Below are 25,932 nucleotides of genomic sequence, written 5' to 3'. Positions count from 1 at the left end.
GCGGCAGGGAAGGGACCAAGACGTGCCGGAGTTCACCAATCTTTTCCATACCCTTCGCACAAAGTTGGGTATCAAGGATTCGGAGCAACATTTGATACTCAAATACCGTGGCTGCCTGCACAAGTACATCCAGAAAGAAATACAGTTCCTAAACATCCCCTCGCTCGGCGCAGCATACCGGTATGCCATCAAGGTCGAGCAGAAGTTTAAACAAAAGAAGCGAGACTTTGGATCTGCGAATCCAAAGCAGGGGAAAGGTGCCCCTAAACCACAGAACAAAGGACAAAGCCAAGGCGGGACAGCCCAAGACAACCAACCAAAGCTGCAAGCAAAGAGCAACGCTGCGAAGCCGAGAAAGGACACTGGAAAATGATGCGAGTTCCATAAGAGCTCCACTCACAACACAAGTGAGTGTCGGGCCAAGCAGTCACTGGTGGCTGAGCTAAAGGTTTCAGAATCAGATGCATGTTCCGACTCTGAGTCAGAACCCGATAAGGGGTATGAAAAAGGGAAGCAGATCATTGATGCGGATCCCAGCGCCACTGTTGCTACCGCAAAGATCCAGAAAAATGAACCCGAAGATCCAGAGGAGGAGGAGCGTCTCTTCCACTCCCAGATGTGGGTAAAGGGCTTCCCGATAGAGTTCATTGTTGATAGCAGGAGTCAAAAGAACCTCATTTCGGCAGAGGTCGTGAAGCGGTTGGGCTTACCGACCACAACACATCCACAACCATACACCATTGGGTGGCTTCACCAAGGGCGAGATCTTCGCGTGAGCCAGCAGTGTCGCCTTCCATACAACATCAAGCCCTTCACGGATGAGGTATTGTGTGACATTGCTCCCCTTGAAGTTTGTGATGTATTACTAGGACAACCATACTTGTGGAAGCGACATGCTGTGTATGAATCAAGGCCCCGTGCTGTTATTATTACATTGGGAAATAAGTTGTTCAGGATACCAGAGGTAGCACCACCTGCCGCCATCTCTTTGATTACTGCAAAACAATGCAGTAAGATCATTTCCAAAACCAGGAAATTTGTTTTCCTGATGATACGCCCTCAAGGGAAGAAGAAGACAGTGGCCGCGGCCTCCAAACGGGGTCCCTCTGCACGACAGCTACAGATGGACAAGATTGTGGAGGAGTACGAAGACATCTTCACCTCCCCGGCAGGGGTTCCTCTGCACTGTCAAGTCAAGCACTCCATCGATCTGACCCCAGGTGCGCCGCTACCCAATGGACCAATTTATCGGCGCTCCGTTCTGGAGAACAATGAAATCAAGAGGCAGATTCAGGAGCTCCTATAGAAAGGTCACATCCGTCCGAGTTCTTCGCCCTGTGGGAGCCCGATAGTGTTGGTACAGAAGAAGGATGGGACGTGGAGACTCTGTATTGACTATCGGGCGCTGAACAAGATCACTGTCCGTAATAGGTACCCGATCCCGCGGATTGATGACCTCCTAGACCAACTAAAGGGGGCAAAATATTTCAGCAAGATCGATCTGAAGTCAGGATATCACCAGGTACCAATTGAACCCTCAGATGTGTGGAAGACTGCCTTCAAATCCAAGGAGGGCCTCTTCGAATGGTTGGTCATGCCTTTCGGATTGACGAATGCTCCTGCAACCTTTATGAGGCTAATGGATGACATCTTGCGGCCATTCACCAACTCCTTTGTAGTAGTATACTTGGATGACATTCTGATCTTCAGCCAGAGTTGGGAAGAGCACCTCCACCACATTCGACAGGTTCTCCAAACACTGCGGCAACACAAACTATGTGCCAATTTGGAGAAATGCACTTTTGGCATGACCGAGGTTCAATATCTGGGATACATCATTGATGAACAGGGGGTGCATGTCGATCCAGCCAAGGTCCAAGTCATTCAGGATTGGCCCTCTCCAACCACTCTAACAGAGCTCCGCAGCTTTCTAGGTCTTGCCAACTTCTACGCAGGTTTGTGTTGGGATTTTCTCATATTTCTTGGCCCTTGAGTCAAGTCACCAAGGGCGGGGCGAAAGCAAAATTCTTTTGGTCTGAATCTCAACAGAAGGCATTCAGGGAGTTGAAGGATCGCCTCTGCACGGCACCAGTGCTCGCGTTACCAGATTTACAACAACCATTTGAGGTCGAGACAGATGCCTCTGACTATGCTATTGGGGCAGTCCTTACTCAACATGGACATCCAGTGGCATATCACAGTGAAACACTTTCAGACACAGTCCGGAAGTACCCCACTTATGATAAAGAGATGTATTCCATTGTATAGGCCTGCCGACAATGGAAGCATTACATTTTGGGGAAGGAAACGGTCATCCACACAGACCACCGACCTCTGCAGTTCATACAGACCCAAGGGAAATTGCAGAATGATCGCCATCAGAAGTGGTCTACATACCTGCAACAGTTTCACTTGAATATCAAGTATAAAAAGGGCAGCACCAATAATGTTGCAGATTGCCTCAGTCGACCACCGATCATGGCGCTAACCACCGTGCTCAACTCTTGCGGGCACGAGACTTCTGATTGGCCACTTCTCTACAAAAGCGACCCAGAATTTGGCCACACATACCAGACACTCTTGGAGGGTCGGCAGGTTGCAGATTTTCACCTCCAGGATGCCCTATTATGCCACCTCGGTCACCTTTGTGTTCCTTCAAGCGAGCGTGCCAAGATGATTTGGGAAGCACACTACAGTCGGGCTGTTGGGCATTTCGGGGTCGAGAAAACAGTGGCAGTACTGCAAAACTATTTCTATTGGCTGAATCTTCGACAGGATGTTGGGAAGTACATCCGATCATGTACTGCCTGTGCCATTGCCAAACCGACCATTAAGAAGCAAGGCCTCTATACCCCGTTGCCTACCCCTAGTCGACCTTGGGAATCCATCTCCATGGATTACATGTCAGGCCTTCCTTCCACTAAGCATGGAAATGACTGTGTTTTTGTGGTCGTCGACAGGTTCTCAAAGATGGCCATTATGATGGCCTGCAAGAAGAATATCACAGCAGAAGCCACTGCTAAACTCTTCTTTGAACGAGTGTGGGTGCACTTTGGGATCCCATAGTCTATCATCTCAGATCGGGACAGTCGGTTTCTCAGCACCTTTTGGTCCAGTCTCTGGTCAATGCTGGACACCAAACTCACGAAGTCCACAACCTTCCATCCTCAAACTGATGGCCAGACAGAGGTTGTCAATAGGATGATTGTGCACATTCTGCGCATGTATAACTCAAAGCATCCACACACATGGGACGAGAGCCTCCCCTACGTTCAGCACAGCTACAACCGAGCTCTTCACAGCTCCACTGGCCATAGCCCTTTTCAGGTGGGTTTGGGATTCCAGCCACTATGCCCCATTGATGTGGCCATGCCACTTGCAGCTACTCACATGAATTCAGCTCATGTCTAGTCCGAAACAGATAAGGCCACCAGCTTCATTGAGCGCATCCAACATATTCATCAGCAGGTCCATGACATTCTTGAGAAATCAAATGCCAAGTACAAGCAGTGACATGATCAACATCGGGTGCCACACAAGTTTCAGGTGGGCGACAAAGTCTGGTTGCATTTGCAAAAGGAACGCCTTACTGGAGCCTATCGGAAATTGAGACCACTCCGATATGGTCCTTACACCATTACTAAGGCTATGGGTGACAATGCATTTGAGCTCAGCATTCCCCCATTCCTTGGCCTGCACCCAGTATTTAATGTGGACCTCCTTCGGCCATACTTTCCACCATTGCTAGACACATCCGACATTGCAGAACAGCTCAAACCCACAGAATTAAATCCAGATTGCATGGAACAAGCTGCAACTGATCGGATCATGGACACACAGATCAAAAACACTCGCCAACAGAATATCCAACTGTATCGAGTTGTCAAAGCGGGCCAACTCCTTCAGCAGGGCAAGTGGCTCACCAGGGAACAAGTTCAGCAGAAGTTTCCTCATCTCATGGAGGAGCTCAACGCAATGGGGACCATTGCTTCCTAAAGGGGGAGGAATGATCCAGGTGGATATTGGTGGCCACCTACCAAGTCCACCTGGACCCCCACCATTGTCTTTCTCAGCATTTTCAGTTTCCTTAATTGTAGCACAACTTACTATTTTTAGCAGTTTTTCGGGTCCTGAACTTCCGGAGCCGTTTTGAGGCCCTAAACGACGTTTTTTGGGGAATCCATGTACTAGTGTTGCCCGTTCCAACAATGATAGTGCTTGGATAGATCTTTCTAATGAGCTATTGTACGCGTCAAACGGAGATCATATGCCAAAGTTACGACCCCGTGAAGTTGATGTACCAAATTACCCCCAAACGGGGCCCACAGTTTGGCGTTTCATCTCCTAGGGTTAGGTTTTGGAATGTTAAGGGTTTTTCCATTGTTTCTCAACAATAAATAGGCCTTCGAGCCTCATTGTAACACAGTTCATAGGCATGTAGCCATCACATCTCTTCTCAGAGATAAGCTACCATCGCCCTAGCTAGTTTATTGCCATTTCTGTTTGTAAGCATATTTCAGTATTTTCCATTAATGAAATGAAGTATTATTTCTGCTGCATCTTTGTGTAAATGGTTATCTCTGTAATTTGTTGCGTTCCTGTTTAAATCCGGATCAAAGCAATTCCTAAGGATTGAGTCAACCCCTCTGCAATATAATGTATCACCAATAATAACATAGTTTTTGGCACGGTGACGTAACTTTCGATGCTCATCTTTGGAGAAAGCAGGTGGAAACTTTGAAGTTTGGAGATATATATTGGTATCTCTGTACTAGGGATCCTGTGAAGAAATGAGGAATAAATGTTCGTCGAGAAAATTTTCCTCATAAACAATAGCTTCCTCACAAGACAGCTCTGAAATCAATTCCACAAAAACTAATGACTTCTTAGATTTAGCTTAAAAGAATTCAAGATCGAATTCTTGAAAAATAACAATCCATCGATTATAATTGCCCTCAATCACTCGCCTACTGAGGACAAACTGAAAAGGATTGATAGTTGCTAAGACAAATGTTTTGCAAATCATAATGTAATGACGAAGCCGCTGAACAAGATGGACAGCTGCCAAGGCCAATTTCTCGAGGGGATAATAGCGTAGCTTAAGTCCTACTAAGCCTCAACTCAAGTAGCAGATTACTTTCTCACTGAGTGCATCATCCTCCTGAACCACGACCATACCGATGGTTGATTCTACCATAGCGAGATACAAAAGGAAATCTCTTCCATAATTTGGTGGACTCAAAAATGGAGTAGAGTTTAATGTTTTTTTTTAAGCATCAAAATATCGTTGTGCGAAATCGTCCCATAAAAATGGAACTCCTTTCTTAAGCAAATGCATAAATCCTTTGGTAATCTCGGCGTAATTTTCTATAAATCTCCTCAAGAAATTTGCCTTTCCTTGGAGACTTTGAAGTTGACGAATGCAAGATGGGGGAGGCATGTGATGCAGGAAAGTGTTCCCTCTAAAGATAGAGGCAACCCCTCTAGCCCTAGAGTGGGTCTAGTCACAGCAAAGACAGATCAACAATTGATTTCCTTAAACAGACATCGTTGGAGACCTACCTCAAACCGGTGGTTGATGAAGTTTCATTGCATTGCTCTAGCTTTCGTTTCCTTCTCCCTAACAAGCAATTAACCTGAAACAATACAAGGAAAACAACAATGCACATAACCAGAAAACAACAATGATCTATTTACTCATAAAGTCAAGAAGTCATGAGCTATCAAGTAAGTTACATACAAGACAAAGGAAAACATCATTGATTGTATTAATAATGAATCAAGAGCAAGCTTACAACTAAGTCTTGACGTCGCAAACCTTCTCGGAGGGTCCAACCATTATGTTTCTCAAGCATTCACTCTCATAGGATGAGTCTCCCAACATACAATGTCTCTCTCTCACTTATCAGCTTTAACACAAAGTTAAGGGCACCCCACAACCTTCCACAAGCTATCTACAATCCCACACTTGTCACACCCACACCAGCTATCTATCAAACTCGAAAGCACTAGCAGCACTACCCAACCAAAAGAACTAGTAGATCATAGCAAAGGTGAGTGCTTTAATAGGAGAAGGAGTCTCCATGAAATGTGGAAGGAGGAGCTCATCCTCAAGGAAGGTAGCACAAATGACGGAACTACCATACCAGAGGGGGAAGGGCGACCCAAACTATCCCAACAACCAGGTCTGGAGACATCCAGAAGGCTGATTGTTGAAACGAATTTGCCCAATATGGATCGTCACAGGACGTAAACTAATCCTTCCCGATGGCATCGCTAAGAGGCAATGTATGCAAACCCATCATTGCTATATACAACTCATAACCTCGTGCCAGGTCTAGAAATCTGACCATCATGGGAAATAGATGTACACCTGTGACGGAGTCGCAATGAAACCGTTATGGACATGGGAACGTCACGTATATTAAGGTTTTACTCACGACGAGGCAGAAACTTAGGGAATGAGGGTCAACTGGCAGTAGCAGAGAGCATTTTCTTAATCTTCTTACATTAGTGGGAAGATATGAACATGTTTATTTGACACATGACACAGTGGAGGGACTGAGATGAGGACCGTGACAAATTACTGTGTAACAGATGCCCCCTAAAGCATGAAGCCCGAGAGAGTGGGAGGGGTGAAATGCTTTACGAAACTGTCTAAATTGGAATACCACCTTAAAGATCCTGCGGGCGCAAGTACAACTGATATTTGTGATAGTGAAATACATATAGTCTAGGCATGGGTGCAGCCATCTAAAAGACATATGAAACTTGATCTATGGTATGGACGCAACCACACAATTGATAAGACCATAATATTGAAAAAGGTATGGTCGCAGCCATCCATGAAGACTCAGGTATGGTCGCAACCATCCATCAAAGAGTCATATACGTAATCACGAACCAATCCACGCAGCCCGAACATATGTAATCTTAGTTCGGGGTCTTGAAACCCAACCGATCATAGGACAAATTCTATCATGTGAATAGATGTACTGAAGTCGAACATGATAGAAAGTCGCTTGATTACCGGTAAATGATGAAAACCATTAACAAGCGCGAGAGAAACCACCAATAATGTCAATGGCTCTCAATGTGTTGTTCAGTACAACCCACTAAGTGTGAAAAATGAACTGAAGTCGAACACCCATGGAATCACCCAATCAAAGACAAATGATGAGAGTCTATTATCAGGTGCGAAGAACTTGCCATTGAGGCATGCAAGCTCCAAGGTACCGAAAGGGATCTCTAGATCAACCTCCTGGATAATGAGCTGGTGTCGACAGGAGACGATCCATCGCAGGAGGGCCATAATGTTTCCCCCATCAATGACACGAGATAAGGAACAAGTGGTAGATGGTGAAACAAAGTATCAGAGGAGGAGGTAAGGGTGTGAATTGTAGAAGGATTATACTCTTGAACATATTAGCGACACGACTCCGGAATGTGGCAGCATTTTGGTACCAAGGGATCAGAGGCTTGATGGAGGCAACATGGATCAGATGGAATGAGGTAAAATGGCAACCCAGAACCACAGAAGGCCAAATGACGATGTGTGGATATCCCAACCCGACAAGAAGCAAAAGTGTCGATGTTCAAGAATGACTAGCTACTGCAGATAACCAATGATGACTTCCAAATTTTCCCCCACCATTGCTGGTGAGTACCCCAATTATTTTTGAAAACAAGCTTGAAGGGGATAGCATATGCTTGTAATATAAGCTCGACCTTCAGTCGAATCCAACCTAGTGATAGTTTAACGAACCTTAGGGAGGAGAAGCTCGAGTCTCGTCATGGTGACGATTCCAATGTCACCAGGGTTTAACGAGTCTGACATAGGTGAAACTCAGAGTATTTTTCATGTTTTAGAGAGTTTGAAAAAGACACGGAAAAGAAAACTCTAGGGGGGTCATTTTTCGTAAATTTGTGTCCTCGAGCCTGAAAAAGTATAAAATAATACTCGAGAGAACCGCTTGACCATTACGACCAAGGAGTACTTTTCACAATTAGTGACCTTGATCTGAAAAAGTAGAAAAGTGATCGAAGACACGTCATTTCGTAACCAATATCGAACTTGAAACGACAAAAGTCCGGCAATCTTTTTACGTTTATACGATCAGAAAAGAGCTCAAAGTGGACCGCCTTTTATTCCATTTAACGAGTCAAAAAGGAAAAATTTGGCAATCTTTTCATATTTTATGAGTCATAAAAGAGCTTAAAGGGGACTCATCCTAGAGGAACGAGTGGTATAAAGGGTAGCAACTAGTTCCGACAATGGTGGAACTGCTTAAAACATGTAATGGTCAAGAGGTTGGCTAATAAAACCACTCATCATTGCGGTTCCCCAGGAAAGGAAAAACAACCAAGTGAAAGCATATGATCGGCCAAAGAGATGATGGCGATGGAATGAAACAACCAAGGCTCATCTAGCAGAATTTAGCGGATAAAAACAACAGTCACGAGATGTAAATTAGGGATGGATTCATGTTTACACAAGCTTGAACCATGGAGAACTTTGCTTGGATTCGGTTTCATGTTTACATAAGCTTGAAACGAAAAAACTATGCTTGTTATAAGTTCGCATGCCCCCAGCATAATAATGCAAATCGAGGTACATGCCCCCCAAGCTTCATTGCATTCAACAAGGTGGATGGAATGAAGGTTCACTTTTGAGATCTTGGAAAGACTCGACTTGGATTTTACGAGATCTTAATCAAAGACTCGATTTGGAAAGGGAGTTGTTTCATTTTTTAATGAGGTTGACACAGTAAAAGAACCATCCTCATAACCCTTTTTTTCATTTTTGAACGAGGTTGACATAGGAACAACAACTCTCCTTGGACTCTTTGTTTCATTTTTTTAACGAGGTCGGCACAAGAAAAGAACTCTCCTTAGGACACCTTGTTTCATTTTTTAACGAGCTTGACACAAGACAATGACCTATGCTCCATGAGCCTTGTTTCATTTTTTAACGAGGTTGACACAATATCAAACTATCCTCGAGCATCTGTTCATGGGCCAGATGAGAACATCGCTCCCAAGAGGTCTTCATTAGATGGAAGAAATGTACTCTAGGACGAACACATGTCACGAGGCACAAATGATAGATCGGGTTCTAGTGCCCCTAGTACATGATGTACGAGACCATCTGCATGATCATTAGCAGAGGCGGAGACAAAACGAGTAGCCACGTAATTTACCTGTGGCTAGGAAGGTACTATTTGCAAGAAAAACCCGAGAGGGGACGATGGCTGCACAGGAGGCACCGGGGGACTAAAGAACGATAATTGATCGGTGGTCACCATTCCTCCATCGTGTGGAAAACAAACCACACGGAGAAGTGAAGAGACAAAGGCCCCCATGGCATAAACATAGTCATGGCCAAGGAGAAGACTGAAATCTAAAGCACCTTGGACAACCATCACGTCTATACAGACGGTTTTGCCTCCCAAAGTAACAGGAAACTTTGGGAGGATCCCTAAAGGTTGATTGGTCCCTCCATCAAACGCCAACAGATTCTACGTGACCGGCACAAGCTATGGGGAGCCCAAAGCTTGCCAAGTGGTGAAAGGCATAAGGCTAACTGATGCGCCCTCATCCAATACAGTGCCAGGTACCGCCTTATCATAGGCATGTACTGTAATCTGGAAAATAACATAGGCTAGAAGGTGGAATGCAGTCAAATGACTCCAGTTGAAGGAAACGACTAAACTACTCAGTGGGGGTATCATATGATTGCCCTCCTGCTCTACAGGAACCGAAGAAGGACCCTCTGAATCAGCTGGGATAGGAGGGTCGTTCTCAGACTCAGGAGAATCTGACAAGACAAGAAGAACATGAGTAGTATAATCATGATGCTCTTCCGGAATAGAGTGATCAACAGGTGGTGAATCCAAGTCGACACTCTCTCCGACCAATGGTTGGTTAGGAACAAGCTAAGCACAACCAGGTTCGGGAAGAGAAGGGTGAACAAGAGAAGAATCTAAGTTAATCTTGTTGTCAAGCGGGAGAGGGTCTGAAGAGAGCCTTTGATAACCAACGGAAAGTGGAGGCGAAGAGGCCATAAGACTTTCCAAAACGGCAGAAGCTTTATCCATGAGCGGACAAAGGTGAAGGGGATGGTTGCCTTCACACAGTCTACAGGGGAATCGAATCTTCCCTTTCTTCTTACCACTACCAGTTGAGGACTGAACATTGTCATGAGCTTCAGAGGACGATGTGGGATGAGCTAGGTCATGGGCCCATACTTCTAAGATCCTAGGGATACTAGGACAATCATGAAGAAGATGCTCACCCTTGCACAATTTACAAGGAAACTTAACCTTCTGCGGAGGAGCAGAGGGTGGTCCGACCTGAGATGTACTCGAAGCAATAGCAGCACAGGTGGCCTCGTGTTTATCATACTCCTTCTTCTTCTTTGTTTTCGTCTTCTTCTTCTTAGTCTCCTGGTTACTAGATGCGAAACATTCACCAGGAAAAGGAGGATATGAAGGTGAAGAAATAGGGGAAGAAAGCGCAGGGTCAACCTTGGAATCAACATGTTGTGGTTCAGACGAAGGAGACGGTGGAATAGGAGTCATGATGCTCGGGGCCACCGAGGTTGAAAACAATCAAACGGGGATACCGATGGTTAACCGAGGCAAAGACAATGTTGCCAAATACGGAGCACCGACATTTCCAAAAGGCGGAAACAGACCAGGATTTCCATCTGAGGAAAGACCTTGGCTAGTAGACTCAGGGAATGTCGCCATCGGGAATGAACCTAAAAAACACACTTATCACAACCAAAAACTCAAACTGTTACCAGGAATATTTCGTGGGCAGTAAATGTTATGATGCAGGAACAAAACTTGACCTTTTCATGTTTCAAGAGTCAAGAAAAGGATGAAAAGATGACTCTATCTCTTTCGAGGTTTAATGAGCTTGAAAGGACAAGTGCTGAGATGGACCTTTTCTTTTAAGGAGTCTGAAAAGGAATGAAAGTGACTACTTTGGAGAACTAGGCAAAAGGTTTACCAAACAACCCGTAAAACTGCATATACACCTTGGCGATCAAATGAAAACCAAGGAATTTCCGTACGGCAGTCAATCTTCCCGAATGCTGTGTTTGGTGTGTTACAGTTTGCAAGGCAGCAGACACGACTTGCTAAGGATATAGGATGATAACCTAGTGGGGTCTCCTAACATATACTCGATGGTACGGGGAGGAAAAGTCCGTACTAGCAGCTATTGAGTCACAGAAGGAGGAATCACCCAACCTTAAGCAAAAGCAATAGTGACTAAGATGTCGGAGCACATCTCTAGCCTAGACCTCTAAATAATGTGCGTTATGTTCCAATGCGTTGTTAAGTTCATTCATTTCATTTTAGAGTTGATCTTGAATTAGGTTTCAATTTCCAGGCCCTACCATCTGTACATCAAAACCTAGGATGCAGCTAGGATGAGTAAAGCATCTTTTACTTCGATGAACTCCTACTTACATAAGCGTAGAGAGAACATTCCCAAACCAAGATTAGCAAATGCAATGACTCAAGAGACACAATGTATAACATTAAAACAAACTAATAGATAAGAGAAAGACAACAAGGGATTAACCAGACTGATGAATTTAGGAGGCAGAATTGAAAAAAACAATTCTACAAGAATTTTTGCGGGCATAACACTAGCAACTAGTGCTGATCAGCCACTAGTTGTAGCAACAGAGCGACGTCGTCGTGAAATTACATGTCTTTCATGCGATGGGCCGATTTCAGGAATCGTCGTGACTGTGTGACAGGATTCAGCAACGCACAGACTTCCAAAACAGAGACAACGTGACGTCGGCATGACTGTTTAGCTTTTTCTAGCGACGAACTTAAAAACAATGAAAGGTAAATGAAAACTCCCAAACAAAGACCAGTCTATCCTTACAGGCAATAAAGGGATTTCCCAGATTGACCCAAGTAACCCAAAAGACTGATGGTTTAACCACAAAATTCAAAAGACATTGACTCAAAATCAAGCAAAAGCAAACAAGAGAAAAACAAAGGACGGACTCCCCAGTGGAGTCGCCAACTTGTGATGCAGGAAAGTGTTCCCTCTGCGGACAGAGGCAACCCCTCTAGCCCTAGAGTGGGTCTAGTCACAGCAAAGACAGATCAACAAATGATTTCCTTAAACAGTCATCATTGGAGGCCTACCTTAAACCAGTGGTTGATGAATTTTCGTTGCACTACTCCAGCTTCCGTTTCCTTCTCCCTAACGAGCAATTAACCTGAAGCAATACAAGGAAAACAACAAAGCACGTAATCGGAAAACAACAATGATCTATTTACTCATAAAATCAAGAAGTCATGAAATATCAAGTAAGTTACATACAAGACACAGGAAAACATCATTGATTGTATTAATAATGAATCAAGAGCAAGCTTAGAACCAAATCTTGACGTCGCAAACCTTCTTGGAGGGTCCAGCCATTATGTTTCTCAAGCATTCACTCTCATAGGATGAATCTCCCAACATTCAATGTCTCTTTCTCACATATAAGCTTTAACACAAAGTTAAGGGCACTCCACAACCTTCCACAAGCTATCTACAATACCACACTTGTCACACTCACACCAGCTATCTATCAAACTCGAAAGCACTAGCAACATTGCCCAACTAAAAGAACTAGCAGATCATAGTAAAGGTGAGTGCTTTAATAGGAGAAGGAGTGGAGGAGTCTCCATGAAATGTGGAAGGAGGAGCTCATCCTCAATGAAGGTAGCACAAATGACGAAACTACCATACCAGAGGGGGAAGGGCGACCCAAACTATCCCAACAACCAGGTCTGGAGACATCCAGAAGACCGATTGTTGAAACGAATTCGCCCAATCTAGATCGTCGCGGGAAGTAAACTAATCCTTCATGACGACATCTCTAAGAGGCAATGTACGCAGACCCATCGTCACTATATACAACTCATAACCTCGCGTCGAGTCTAGAAATCCGACCATCGCAAGAAATAGATGTACACCTGCGATGGAGTCACGATGAAACCATTATGGACATGGGAACGTCACGTATATTAAGGTTTTACTCATGACAAGGCAGAAACTTAGGGAATGAGGGTCAATTGGCAGCAGCAGAGAGCATTTTCTTAATCTTCTTACATCAGTGGGAAGATATGAACATGTTTATTTGACACATGACACAGCAGAAGGACTGAGATGAGGACAGTGACAAATTACTGTGTAACAAGGCAATGGAATTATTGCCTCAACCTTGAAAGGATCAACTCGAATCCCTTCAGTCGATACAATGAATCCTAACAGCCGACCAGATGTGACCAGAAAAACACACTTATTGAGATTTAACCGGATTTTATAAAAACAACATCTCTCAAATACTAACTGAAGGTACTTGGGATGATCAATTATCTTGCGAGAACGAGCAGAGAAGTGATCCAAGTATGCTTCAATAACATGTTTGATGTCATGGAAATCATAAGACATGGCCCGCTGAAAAGTAGCTCCAGCATTTTTAAGGCCAAAAGGCATCTTCTTGTATGCAAACATGCCCCAAGGACAAATAAAGGTTTTCTTGTGTTGATCCTCTGAACGGATAGTAATTTTGTTGTAACCAGAGAATCCATCCATGAACGAAAAAATTTCATTACCCACACATTCTTCAACAATTTGATCAATAAAAGGTGTGGTGTAATTGTCTTTTGGAAAAGATTTATTTAAATTCCTAAAGTCAATACATAATTGGATTGTTCCTTGCTTCTTATCTACCAGGATTAGGTTGGAAACCCACTCAGTTAGAGGAATGGGGTATATGAAACCTACCTTAAGCAGCTTTTCAACTTCAACTTTAATAGCTGCCGCTTTCCGAGGATTGACCGGTCAAATTTTTTGACGAATAGATTTGGAATTTTCGTATGTCTTGATGTCATGCTAGACTATAGATGGATCAATTCCAGGCATTTCCTCATAAGACCAAGCGAACACATCTTGAAATTCTTTGAAGAGATTGGTGTAGATTTGAATTTCTTCAAGGGAACGATCAGCTCCGATGAAGACATTTTTTATTACGTTAGCATTCCTAGAGATGTTCACAGGTACAGTTCGTGAGATAATCGACATGTTACCTTTGGCAGAAAATTGTGTTGGAACCAAAGGGTTTGAAACTGTATAAACATCACTAGTAGATAGATTGGAAAAACTAGATTCAACTTCACGCAATGGGGGGAGAAAATATGAACGATGATATAAATCATCCCATGGTCGATCCACACCCATCATTGCTTCCAAAAAAATTTCTTCAGATGGTAAGACTGTATCCAGGCAATCCAGAGCTGAAGTAGAATCGAGGGTCCAAGCCGGAGCCACATCGCCATCTAACTCCTCTAGTGAAAAAGGAGTGGGACGATTGTCTATAGAGTTAACAATAGATTAATAAAAGAGTTCCACTGCAGACATGGTAAATGTCATTCCACCTACCTACCCTCCATCTAATGTGGTGGTAGATGAAGGTAAGGGCCAAGGGTCTGAAAAATAACGAGTTCAAAAGAACTCTTTCCGAGAAGGTCCGCTAGAGGATAAAATTGCATTAATTCTAGATGTAGGAGCAAGGAGGTTGAATATACCCATTAATGAATAGTACATCCAAAATCCTAAATTATCAATAGCTTGACGAGGACTGTCCACCAATGGAACGGTAGAATCTGAAGTTGTGTGAGAGTCACCTGGAGAATAATCTAACTGATAAACTCTAACAATCCTCCCCTCATGAGGAAAACAAAGGATGCAAAATAATGATGAAACTATGGCATCCATATCGTAAATCCAATCCCTGCCTAAGGGGAGGTTATAATCTAGGTTTGCATCGACGATTTCTACCTCAATATTCATTACCTTTCCCCCAACACAGATAAGAAAGGCTGGGATAATCTTGTGCATCCTATGAGAATGTCCATCAAATGTTGTCAAAAGAGTCGGTGAAGGAACAACTGAAGGTGATCCAATGGCCTTCCAATATGACATAGACATCACGCATGTGGAAGCTCCCTCATCTATAACAGTCTGAAAAATATTGGTCTTTTAGAATGTGGACTTTATTTGAAAATCCATATGGTGAGGAAGTCTCTTTTTGACATTCAACATATCAAAAGTGAGCACTAAATAATTCTTTGTGTCTACTAGGCCGATTGCCGAAAGCAAAGCACTTCTCTAAGCCGAGCACGATTGGAGTACCTCCAATGTTGACATAATACAAGGACTTTGAGCCAGATCTTCTACAATCGAGTAGTTCTGGGCTGCCCTAGCATTAGGGTTAATAGACGAGTGCTTTGTGGAGCCTTTCGATATCCGAGGTATAGACTCAACAGAGGGCTGCTCAATATGAAGTGGTTCTGTGGCTTCGGGAACATATTTAACCTTTAGATGTTTCTGATTCACCATAATCGCATGCGCACGTAACAACATCGATATGAGAGCTCATCATATAAACATTTGACGAATTTTCCCCTTCTTGGTTACCTCTGGCGGAGGTACCAGCATTAGAATTTGCGCCAACAAGTAATTGCTGCCCTTGGGGAAAAGGGTTAGTCATAAAAACTTGGGAGCTAGAGGACCCTTGCTGTACTAATAAGCATTGAGCTTCTTGCATCTTAGGGCAAAGGTGAGTCAGATGATCTCCATTGCATAACTTGCATGGAAATTTTACCTTTTTAATGGACTCTTTCCTACGCTTTGCGACATCATTTCCAGGTTTGTTTGCATTGCCTTTTCCTTCCTAGTTCTTCTTCTTATCTCATCCCTTCATGTTCCCATTGGATTGTTGAGTTCCTTTGGGGTTAGTGGTCTAGACAACATTTATAGAGGTAGGTTTGGAAGGTGTAGGTATAAACGGTGTTGCCTGGGTAGAAGAAGCAGTTTGTAGAGACAATTGTTGTAACTGTTTCAATAGGTTCACCGCTTTAACATTAATCGATCTGACTATACCATCGGCATGGGGACCTGGTTTCGGTTTGGCTAAATCGACCTTAGATCTAGGAGCATCAGGTAGAATTTTCTAAAGAACCCTAGACTGAGAATATATCAGTTCCAATTGCTGGGCTCTGAAAATGGCCTACTCTTCCATATAAATGCTGGAGAGAGACACATCCTTTGAGATCTCAGGTTGTAATGATTTGAGAAACCATTCGAGAAGGAACTCTAGCGGGATTTTAGCTTTGATAAGCCTTTTCCTCCTCTTCCATTCTTGGATGTGATCTGAAATGTGAGTTGCAGTGTCTTACTGAAAGTTAGCTAGAAGTTCAGTTCCAGCTTCATATCAGACATGCAACTGAAAATGGTTCAAAAAGACATTAGCCAAACCACAAAAAGAAGTATAGGTGACCCCTGGCAACTCTATATACCATTTGGCTGCATTTTCGGTTAGGGTGCACTAAAATAACCTCAACCTGATCGAATCATCTATCAGGGAGTCAGATGAGCATCATAAGTGAAATTTGATTATGTGGTCTCCCGGATCTTCACCACTCTTCCCTTCAAATTTTGGGATATCTAAGGGAAGTTTAGTTGGGATCGGAGGCCAAGCCGGATTGTACCGAATCGGATCGTTTGTCAATTTAGTTAAGTCTGGAAAGTTTAGCATGGCCAGAAAAGGGAGTCATGGTGGACCTTGGGAATTCCATTCAGTGCAGGCGAGGTTCCCAAAGGTCTGAAAAGAATGACCTGGATTTTGAAAAACACCAGGTTGCTCGAAGTAACTCGTAGAGCCTACCGAACCAAAGGTGGTCCTTGTGGTTCAACAAAATTTGGAGTTTGACCAACTCCTATCGAAAATCCTCCGTAACCAGTGAAGTTACCCCCTAATGAAGTGTTAAAAGGAGCTGATAGCCACTGATGAGGATTTCATGCGTTAGCAAAGGGTGGAAAATTCTGAAATGAATTAATTGAAGAATATGGCACATTCCCTTCTTGTCCAGAATAAAATTGATTTTAAACTCCTATCCCACTAACCACAGGATTTGTCCAACTCTGGAATGGGTTATTACCTTGACTTGTAAAGGAAAAAGGCATTAACCCTACTGTTGGATTGGAGTGTAGTATATGACCACTTCCAAATGGGAAACCGTGAAAAGAAGTCAATCCACTCATCATGGGTGTGGAGGTGATCGATGGTATGTTCAAAGGAACTAAAGGAATCTTGTGAGACAGAATTCCATAAGGGATAAATCCAAAACCGGATGTAGTAGCCTGAGAACTTCCACTTGTTGACGGAATGGAAGTAGACCCAAATATAGTCGTGCTGGGAGTAATAGAAGGGATGGAAATAGTTCCTCCTCCTTGTACAGATATGGGATTCTGCATACCCTCAACACTCCTCGTAGGTGCCATGCTTCTAGCAGTGGTCATCGAAGGAATAGATGGGTGTAAACCTGGGCTCGAAGGGCTATGAGTCGGGGTTCCAACGTACAATAGAACATCTAGATGATCAAGAGGAAGAGGAGAATTCGGAGCCGCAACTGACTCTGAAAGCTCTTCAACTTCGATATTATTTTTCAACTGAAAAAGTACTTGAGAAAGAACTGGTGTGTTCCTCTCTAACTCTCTACTGGTGTTAGGTCTATCTTGTTGAAAATGGCAATAAGAAATGCTAAAAATAGAAGTGCTAAAAATAGAATTGTTATAAATAGCAATTCAGGTACCAGTGTTGGACATAGCAGCAAGGAATGAAAAATGGAAGTGTTATAAATAGCAGTTCGGGATAGATTCCTATTTTAGTTAGTCCCTGAACTAAAATAATGAAGTAAAATTAGAATTTGATCTTAACAGTTGTTTGTAAATTAATTAATTAATTCATCTTGAGTTAATTAGTTAAGGAAAAATAAACATGAAGTCTATGTGGGAACATGCAACAGTTTCTCCATTAATTGAGGAATTTATCCATCAGTTAAAGAGATAAGGATTAGTTGTAATATTGAGTTGTAATTAGTTGGCTCCGTTAACTAAGTCAAGTCCAGCTAGATTAATTCAAATAGTTTATTGAATTGATTGTGAGTTCAGTTAGTTAATGCTTGCATGCATGTAATTGCTACTCTCCAGATAACTGAATATTCTCTCATAAATAACTCATGCATGTCAGTTTTGTCAGAGACCCAGTTGAGATTAGAGGAGGGACAATGTACTATCAGTTGGATGAATTTTCCCTATAAAGGAAACTCACCCATGCTGAAGGATTTATCTCCTTCAGGTTTGTGTAGTTATTTTTGAGCCAAGTGAGCAGTGTGAGGTGGGAATTCACACAATTGGAAGCACTGGACCCCAGGAAAAACTGTGCAAGGAAATAGGAGGCTTGGAGGGCAGGGGAGAAGGTTTGGAGAACCCTTTGACTATCTATGAGAAGCATTGTTTGATTACAGAGAGAGCAGGATAGCTTGTGAGCTTATTCTTTTTGTAATCTGAACATATTTCCACTTGTATGATAATACAGAGATCAGGGTTTTTAGCTGAGGCTTTCCCTAGAGTATTCTTCTGTGTTCATGTGTGATTGCTTTCTCATTCTCAGTTATATGCGTTCTATTTGATCTTGCTCATATTCGATTAAGCTTCCACAAGTTTGTTGTAGATGTAGATCTTGTATTATTGCTTTAGTATATTGCATAATTTGTTGATATATAGTGGGAAATTCTACATGGTATTGGAGCCAAGTTTATCGTAGTTGAGTTTATCAAAGTAGTGAATAATATACTAGAGGAGATTTCGAAGTTTTGAGTTTTGGGCCATGAATTTTCAGAGCAAATCTGAAAAATTTTGTGCAAAATTTTCAAAAAAAAATAGCAGATTTGGATTCCTTGCGGAAAAAGACCCAAATTAAAAAAACAAATCGGCTGAATCGGAGTTTGGATGAGGGAGATATCACTGATTTAAAATCAACTCTTTTTCTAGAAAATTTTGTGACAGCGGGAAAGATGAAACAGATTGGTGTGCTAGCCAAGAACCTATATGCTCTTAAGGTTCAAGATGCGTGCACAGCCTTGAAGAGAAAGGCAAAGGTTAGAGACTTGGTGGTTGAGAGGGAGAGTAAATTACCTCTCGACATGCAGACCCAGAAGAAGTCTCGGACAATTGTGGAGGATCCACAATTGGAGATGCCAAGAGGAGACCGAGTGGAGGCATCCACTCATGCAGAGACCTCCAGTAGGGGGAAATTTCGAGCCAAGTGGGCAGAGGGATCACATGCATCCATACCTCTAGGTGTGAGGTGGGGCGATGTGAAGTGATAGTCCCAAGAAGGCTGAAATAGGGGTAGGATCCTTGAGGTACCCAATCTCTTTGATTAGACCTTGCTACAGGATCCCCGACGAGGAGTAGCAGGACTGGATAAGTGGGTAGAGACGGATGCGGATGGAGCGGCAGAGAGAGCTACAATGCAGAAGTCCCAAGACATCACACAGCTAGCAGGCTACAACAATGCGAGAGGCACAGGAGTGTTGCACCAGTGCATGATGACACAGAGAGGTGTGCAATGGTGCTAGATGCAGGGAGTTGTTGCAACAACGCAGAGGTCAGAGAGGGAGCACTTTTCAGCGGCAGAGGATGCTTCAGCATCAGAGGGTGTTTCTAGCCCAGCAGGGAGGTTAGTTGGGAGATCAGTTACTTACTTCTCAGTAACTGAGTTTCAGTGCAGCAGTGGGCAGCACGATGCAACATGATGAGAGGAGGTGCAATGCAGATGTAGTGCTGGGAGACAGGACTAGCAGCAACACGAATGCAACAAGAGGAATCAATGTGATTGATGCAGTTAGAGATCAAAGTGACAGAGGCTAGAGCAGTCACATACTAAAGAGCACATAGGTGTAGAGTTTTCAGTCGACAGAGGCAATAATAGTCAGAGACTTTGATGACAGAGGCATCATTCTGATTCAAGTTGGATATTTTTTGTTTCTGGAGTTGCTGAAGCAACAACGCTTGAGAGAAGTGTTGCATGTAGAACATTCCAAAGGTTCAGGATTGGGTTCGAGTTGAATGCCTTTCTTGTTGAGAGGGAGTGTTGAAAATGGAAACAAGAAATGCTAAAAATAGAAGTGCTAAAAATAGCACTGTTATAAATAGCAGTTCAGGTACTAGTGTTGGACATAGCAATAAGGAATGAAAAATGGAAGTGCTATAAATAGCATTGCTAAAAATAGAAGTTCAGGAAATATTCCTATTTTAGTTAGTCCCTGAACTAAAATAGTGAAGTAAAATTCGAATTTGATCTTAGCAACTGTTTGTAAATTAATTAATTCATCTTGATTTAATTAATTAAGGAAAAATAAACATGAAGTCTATGTGGGGACATGCAACAGTTTCTCCATTAATTGAGGAATTTATCCATCAGTTAAAGAGATAAAGATGAGTTTTAATTAGTTGGCTCAGTTAAATGAGTCAAGTCCAGTTAGATTAATTCAAATAGTTTGTTGAATTAATTATGAGTTCAGTTAGTTAATGCTTGCATGCATGTAACTACTACTCTCCAGATAATTGAATATTCTCTCATAAATAACTCATGCATGTCAGTTCTGTCAGAGACCCAGTTGAGATCAGAGGAGGGACAATGTACTATCAGTTGGATGAATTTTTCCTATAAAGGAATCTCATCCATGTTGAAGGATTTATCTCCTTCAGGTTTGTGCAGTTATTTTTTAGCCAAGTGAGCAATGTGAGTTTGGAATTCACACAAGTGGAAGCACTGGACCCCAGGAAAAACTGCGCAAGGAAATAGGAGGCTTCGAGGGCAGAGGAGAAGGTTTGGAGAAGCCTTTGCCTGTCTATAAGCAACATTGTTTGACTACAGAGAGACCAGGATAGCTTGTGAGCTTATTCTTTTCGTAAACTGAACATATTTCCACTTGTATGATAATACAGAGATTGGCGTTTTAGGTTGAGGCTTTCCTCGGGTTATTCTTCTGTGTTTCATGTGTATGATTTCTTCTTCTCTGTTATATGTGTTCTGATTGGTCTAGCTCAAATTGATTAAGCTTCTACAAAGTTTGATTGTAGAAGTAGATCTAGTATTTTTCTTTAGTATATTGCATTATCAGGTGATCTACAGTGGGAATTTCTACATATCTTGTGAATTAGTGACCCCAAGTGGAGGATCAATCTTTGATGTGCCTGTTGCCACTGGTTGAAAACCATTGGCAAAATTGCTCCTACGCCTTCTAGGAGAAGGCTCAGGACTCGTAGGTGATAGCCCACGAAGTCTCCTAAACTGGCTGACTAGGAGAAAAGAAAACTCACTAAAAAGTCCCTCAAGATATCAGAAATCAAACAACTCTCGAGTATTTCTGCTCCGAGTAATTAGGACTGGACACCAAAATACAAGAAAGTTAATAACAAGGGCCATCTGAAAATAGATTGGGGTAATTACGCCCCAGGCCTAATAGTGAAGGTATCAGAGGTAGTTACACTAACCTCTAGAAAACAGCCTTTGCTGGTGCAAGCACCCAAGCTTTGCAAGGGTACCCTCCAGAAGTACTGTTGAACATGATACAACGTCAGCCTCAGGTGCTGCGAGATTTCCCTCCATAGCCACCTGTGTGATCCCTAGGATAGGCAACAATGGTCACCAACTCGTATCAAAAGCTGGGTGGAACAATCATGAGGTGGGATCCGACAAGTAAGAGAGGGGGTATCTCTCGTCCTTATCTTCACTCTCCCTCATGCTTTACTCCCAGTTATGGAGCTTTCCCGGTCTCCCTAACGCTATTGGATTTCGCTCATTAATCAAACTTCTATGTTTTGTAATTTTGAGCAGCCTTGGAGATTTAACTCTCCTCTCGCCTAATCCAAGGCCCTAATAAACCTAAACTTGTTGGTGTATTATGATGACAACATAATAGTTCTAGTTTATTTTAATTAATTGCTTGATTTTAATGGTTGTTCTTTAAGTCAAGGTTAAATATGGGAGTGAAACCAATGATGTTTGTATGACGCAACATAAATCAATGAAAAACTAACTACACAAATGCAGTCATTTTTTCTTCGATGAAAAGAGATCTCTATACAAGTTCTACGAAACTTCTACAAAGAAAAGTACTTTTTCTCTTCTTTTCTTGAAACACACTTCACACACCCAAAAACTAAAAGACTATGAATGCTTTAACAATGCGAACTACCCTAATGCAAGATATAATGGAGATGCAAGATCTTAAATAACACTCAAAAAGCAAATTTAAAGCAATTGTTTATAACTAACAATGAGCCAACTTAAGTACTGAAGAGGATACAAATTTTGAACACAAAATTCTCTCCAAATAAGAAGGAAAAATTGTAAAAGATCGCAATTCACTTTCAACAAAAAAAAGAAACCATAAACTAAACTTGGCAAAAGAAAAACAAAAACAAACTTTTTGGAGATCTTTTCTTTTTTAAAGGAGCAACCAAAACAACTTTTTGAAATCACCAAAATGCTACTAAATCTCAAAAGATCAAAAAAAGAGCACAAGGAGTCTTTGAAAGTTACAAGCTTGAAAATGAACGAAAACTTGAGCAAGAAGACTTCAACTTGTACAAAACGACCCAAATAACAGCAAAGAGTTTGACAAACTGACCAAGAAGCCAGGAAAGAAATACTTCCAAATTCGTCAAAAATACTTTTTCAAAGCAAGAAAATCTATGAGGCCACAAAACAAAGGAGAGCAAAGCAAGTAGATTTGAAATTCGGGCTTGACATTGAAACTGAAAACAATCTCGTGTTCTAGAGGACCAGAACAATCAAGAACTTCAGGATGAAATCTTGTGTGCCAAAACACAAATTACAAACTTGCTAAAGAAGCAAACCTAGGCCAAATCTTTTCAATGAGGAAGAGACATCGAAACAGTAAGCTTGCAGAATAATTAAATTCTTCAGACAGCGATTGACCACACAAAGACTGAAAAGACAAGGCAACAAATCTATCTAGGATGAAAGATTTGAAAAAACAATGGAAAAATGTGCATACGCGACTGTGTGAAAACATAGAGGCGTGCACATGTGCTCCTGACACAGAAAACTCGTGTATATGCGAGTTCACTTTCCAGAAACAAATGTGTATGTACGTGACTGTAAACAAAGTAAAGAGTGTATACAAAGCTTTGCAAGAAAAAATTAAAAACAATGTCTGATACAAAAGATCAGACTTGAGGCCTGGGACTCTAGTAGACCAAATAAGACTATAACCATAAGAAAATATAAGACTGAGCCCTGATTGAGAGTGAACAACCCAAACCAGGAATAACAAGATTGTTATCCCAGTGGAGTCGCCAATTCTGTTTCGGGTGAAAGCACCCTAAGGCTTTGGGTTAGAACCCCAATAGAGTAGAGGCAAACTACAACAAGAAATACTCAAACAACTTACGCAAGATGGTTATATTATCAAACTACGTAAGAGTGACCGTACCCAGATTTCCTTCATTCGAGTAGGTACCGCAGGGTTCAAACCCTCTGCAACTCCTGATGTTCTTCAAAGCTGAAAACCATTCAATTCGAACATACATAGCAGTATAGAAGTAAAGCATATTCACAAAATTGACTTTATATCATATAAAAAAATGATTGATCATACATCAAAACGACATTCATATATGAATTAAAACATAATTTGATGCATAGACATAGTTAATTTTGGAAACAAGACCAGATCTCTTCTATTGCAGTAAGCTATAAATAACATGGATAGAATTCACCTGAGTATTTCTCTGGCTCCAAGCAGAACCATCCTCCGGATTCGTCCTATCCCAGCGTTCAACAATATTCTTCCATCACCAACACAATGATATCTCAAGAAAAAGGAAGGATATCTACAATCAAGGAAACAAGGGTTTCTTGAAGCTTGGGGAAGTGCATGAGGCACAAGGATTCATCAGACTCAATCAGGGATAATCTCAATATAATAACTCTATCTCTTCCCCCCTCCTTGAGGCCTTCCCATAGAGGTCTATTTATACCTTTCCCAATTAGTTTTTTAGTTGGGAAACAGTTGAGCCACGAGCAATAGGAGGTAATCAACAGGTAAAAACCGTAAACTCCCCCCAAAATTAAGGAAATTTAATTTTTTAAGTGTTTTAATACATATACGTAGGTTGGGTATTGACTGACCCACATGTACACGCTTTTAGCTCAAGGCAAAGTAGCGTACAGGGAATAAAACACTATTTTTTATATATTTGGACCAAGTCTGGAAGGAGGGGTTGCCCTAGGCCATAAACAAAGAATCATATATACCAAGAGTGGTAAATGGTGCTATAACACCTATCATCTTGTTATGTTGCTTGTAAGATCTGATCCTGTAAATCTGCCCCATATGAGCTCACTGCTACAACATAGTTCAACTGCACTTTCTTGCCAAGAGCATCTGCTAACTCAAGATCATGAGTCAAACAAATTTGCTTGTGCTCATTCAATTTCCTAGACTCATAGCATATCACCTGTCCCTATTGCATAAGGACTCCACCAAACACTCTCTTGTAAGCATCTGTGCACACTACAAACTCTTTATCCAGATCCAAAATCTTTAACACTAGAGCATTCGTCAACAATTTCTTTAACTATTCAAAACTAGATGCACATTCCTCTATCCATTAAAACTTCTTACCTTTCCTCTGTAAGGATGTAATAGGATATGCAATGTTTGATATGTTTCTAATGAACCTCCTATAGTAACTCGATAACCCCATGAATGATCTCACTTCATTCACATTGCTAGGAGCTACCCACTCCATGATAACTCTTATCTTTTCTGGATCTACTGCATTTCCTTCCTTGGAGACATGTCCCAAGTAGTGCAACTCTATCTGAAAGAAACTTCACCTGCTAAGCTTGGCATAAAACTGATGTTCTCTTATTAACCTCAATGCTGCTGTTAAATGCTTGATATTATTTTCCCGATTCTTAGAATATATCAAGATGTCATTAATGAATACAATAACAAACTTGTCCAGATAAGGACATAACACCCTATTCATCAAACAAATAAAAGTAGATATAGAATTAGTCAAACCAAATGGAACTACAACAAACTCATAATGCCCATACCTGGTCCTGAAAGTAGTATTGTAGATGTCCTCTTCTTTGATGCGCACCTCATGGTATCTTGATCTCAAGTCAATCTTTGAGAACATTGTTTCTCCTTTCAACTGATCAAACAAGTCATCAATCCTCGGAAACAAATATTTGTTCTTGATCGCCACCTTGTTCAGTTTCCTATAATCAATGCACAACCTGATAGTACCATCCTTCTTCTTCACGAACAATACTAGTGCACCCCAAGTAAATACACTTGGCCTAATGTATCCCTTATCAAACATTTCTTTCAACTGCAACTTCAACTCTACTAACTCCGGTGTGCTCATCTTGTAAGGTGCTTTTGATGCTGGTGCTGCCCCTACTATCAAATCAATAGAAAAGTCCACTTCCCTGTGAGGAGGTAACTCTGGAATCTCTACTAGAAACACATCTTGAAGTTGTTGCAATACAAGGTACCTCTTAAACATTTCTGCATCCTCAACATCTTTACCCTTGTCTCTAGAGATATGCACTACAAACATCACACACCCTTTCCTACAACTAGGCTTAGTTTTCATAGCGGTAACCATCCTCACTGATGTATGCTTCTTCTTTCCTTGAAATATTCTCTTTTCCCCATTATTACCAAAGCACTTAATAGCCTTGTCATAACAATCTACTCTGGTCCTATGAAGATACAACCAATCCATATCCAAAAGAATATTATATGATCCCAATGGTAATTCATTCAAATATGTTGTTGTAGGCATACTATTCAACTCGAATGCACAAGCTCTTACCCAATGATGCACTCTCTTCTTAGTACCTATAGCCAACTACACCAACCAAGACTCTACATGCACTTGTTTTTTTAAGCCACACTTATCCATGAGGTCAGGATTAACATTACCATAATTAGATCATGGATC

The sequence above is a fragment of the Pinus tabuliformis genome, chromosome 5_2 (assembly GCF_031772625.1).
Source record: "Pinus tabuliformis cultivar Carrire ecotype Pingquan chromosome 5_2, CPIR1, whole genome shotgun sequence".
Lineage (NCBI taxonomy): Eukaryota > Viridiplantae > Streptophyta > Pinopsida > Pinales > Pinaceae > Pinus > Pinus tabuliformis.
Note: the sequence above shows the minus strand (reverse complement) of the source record.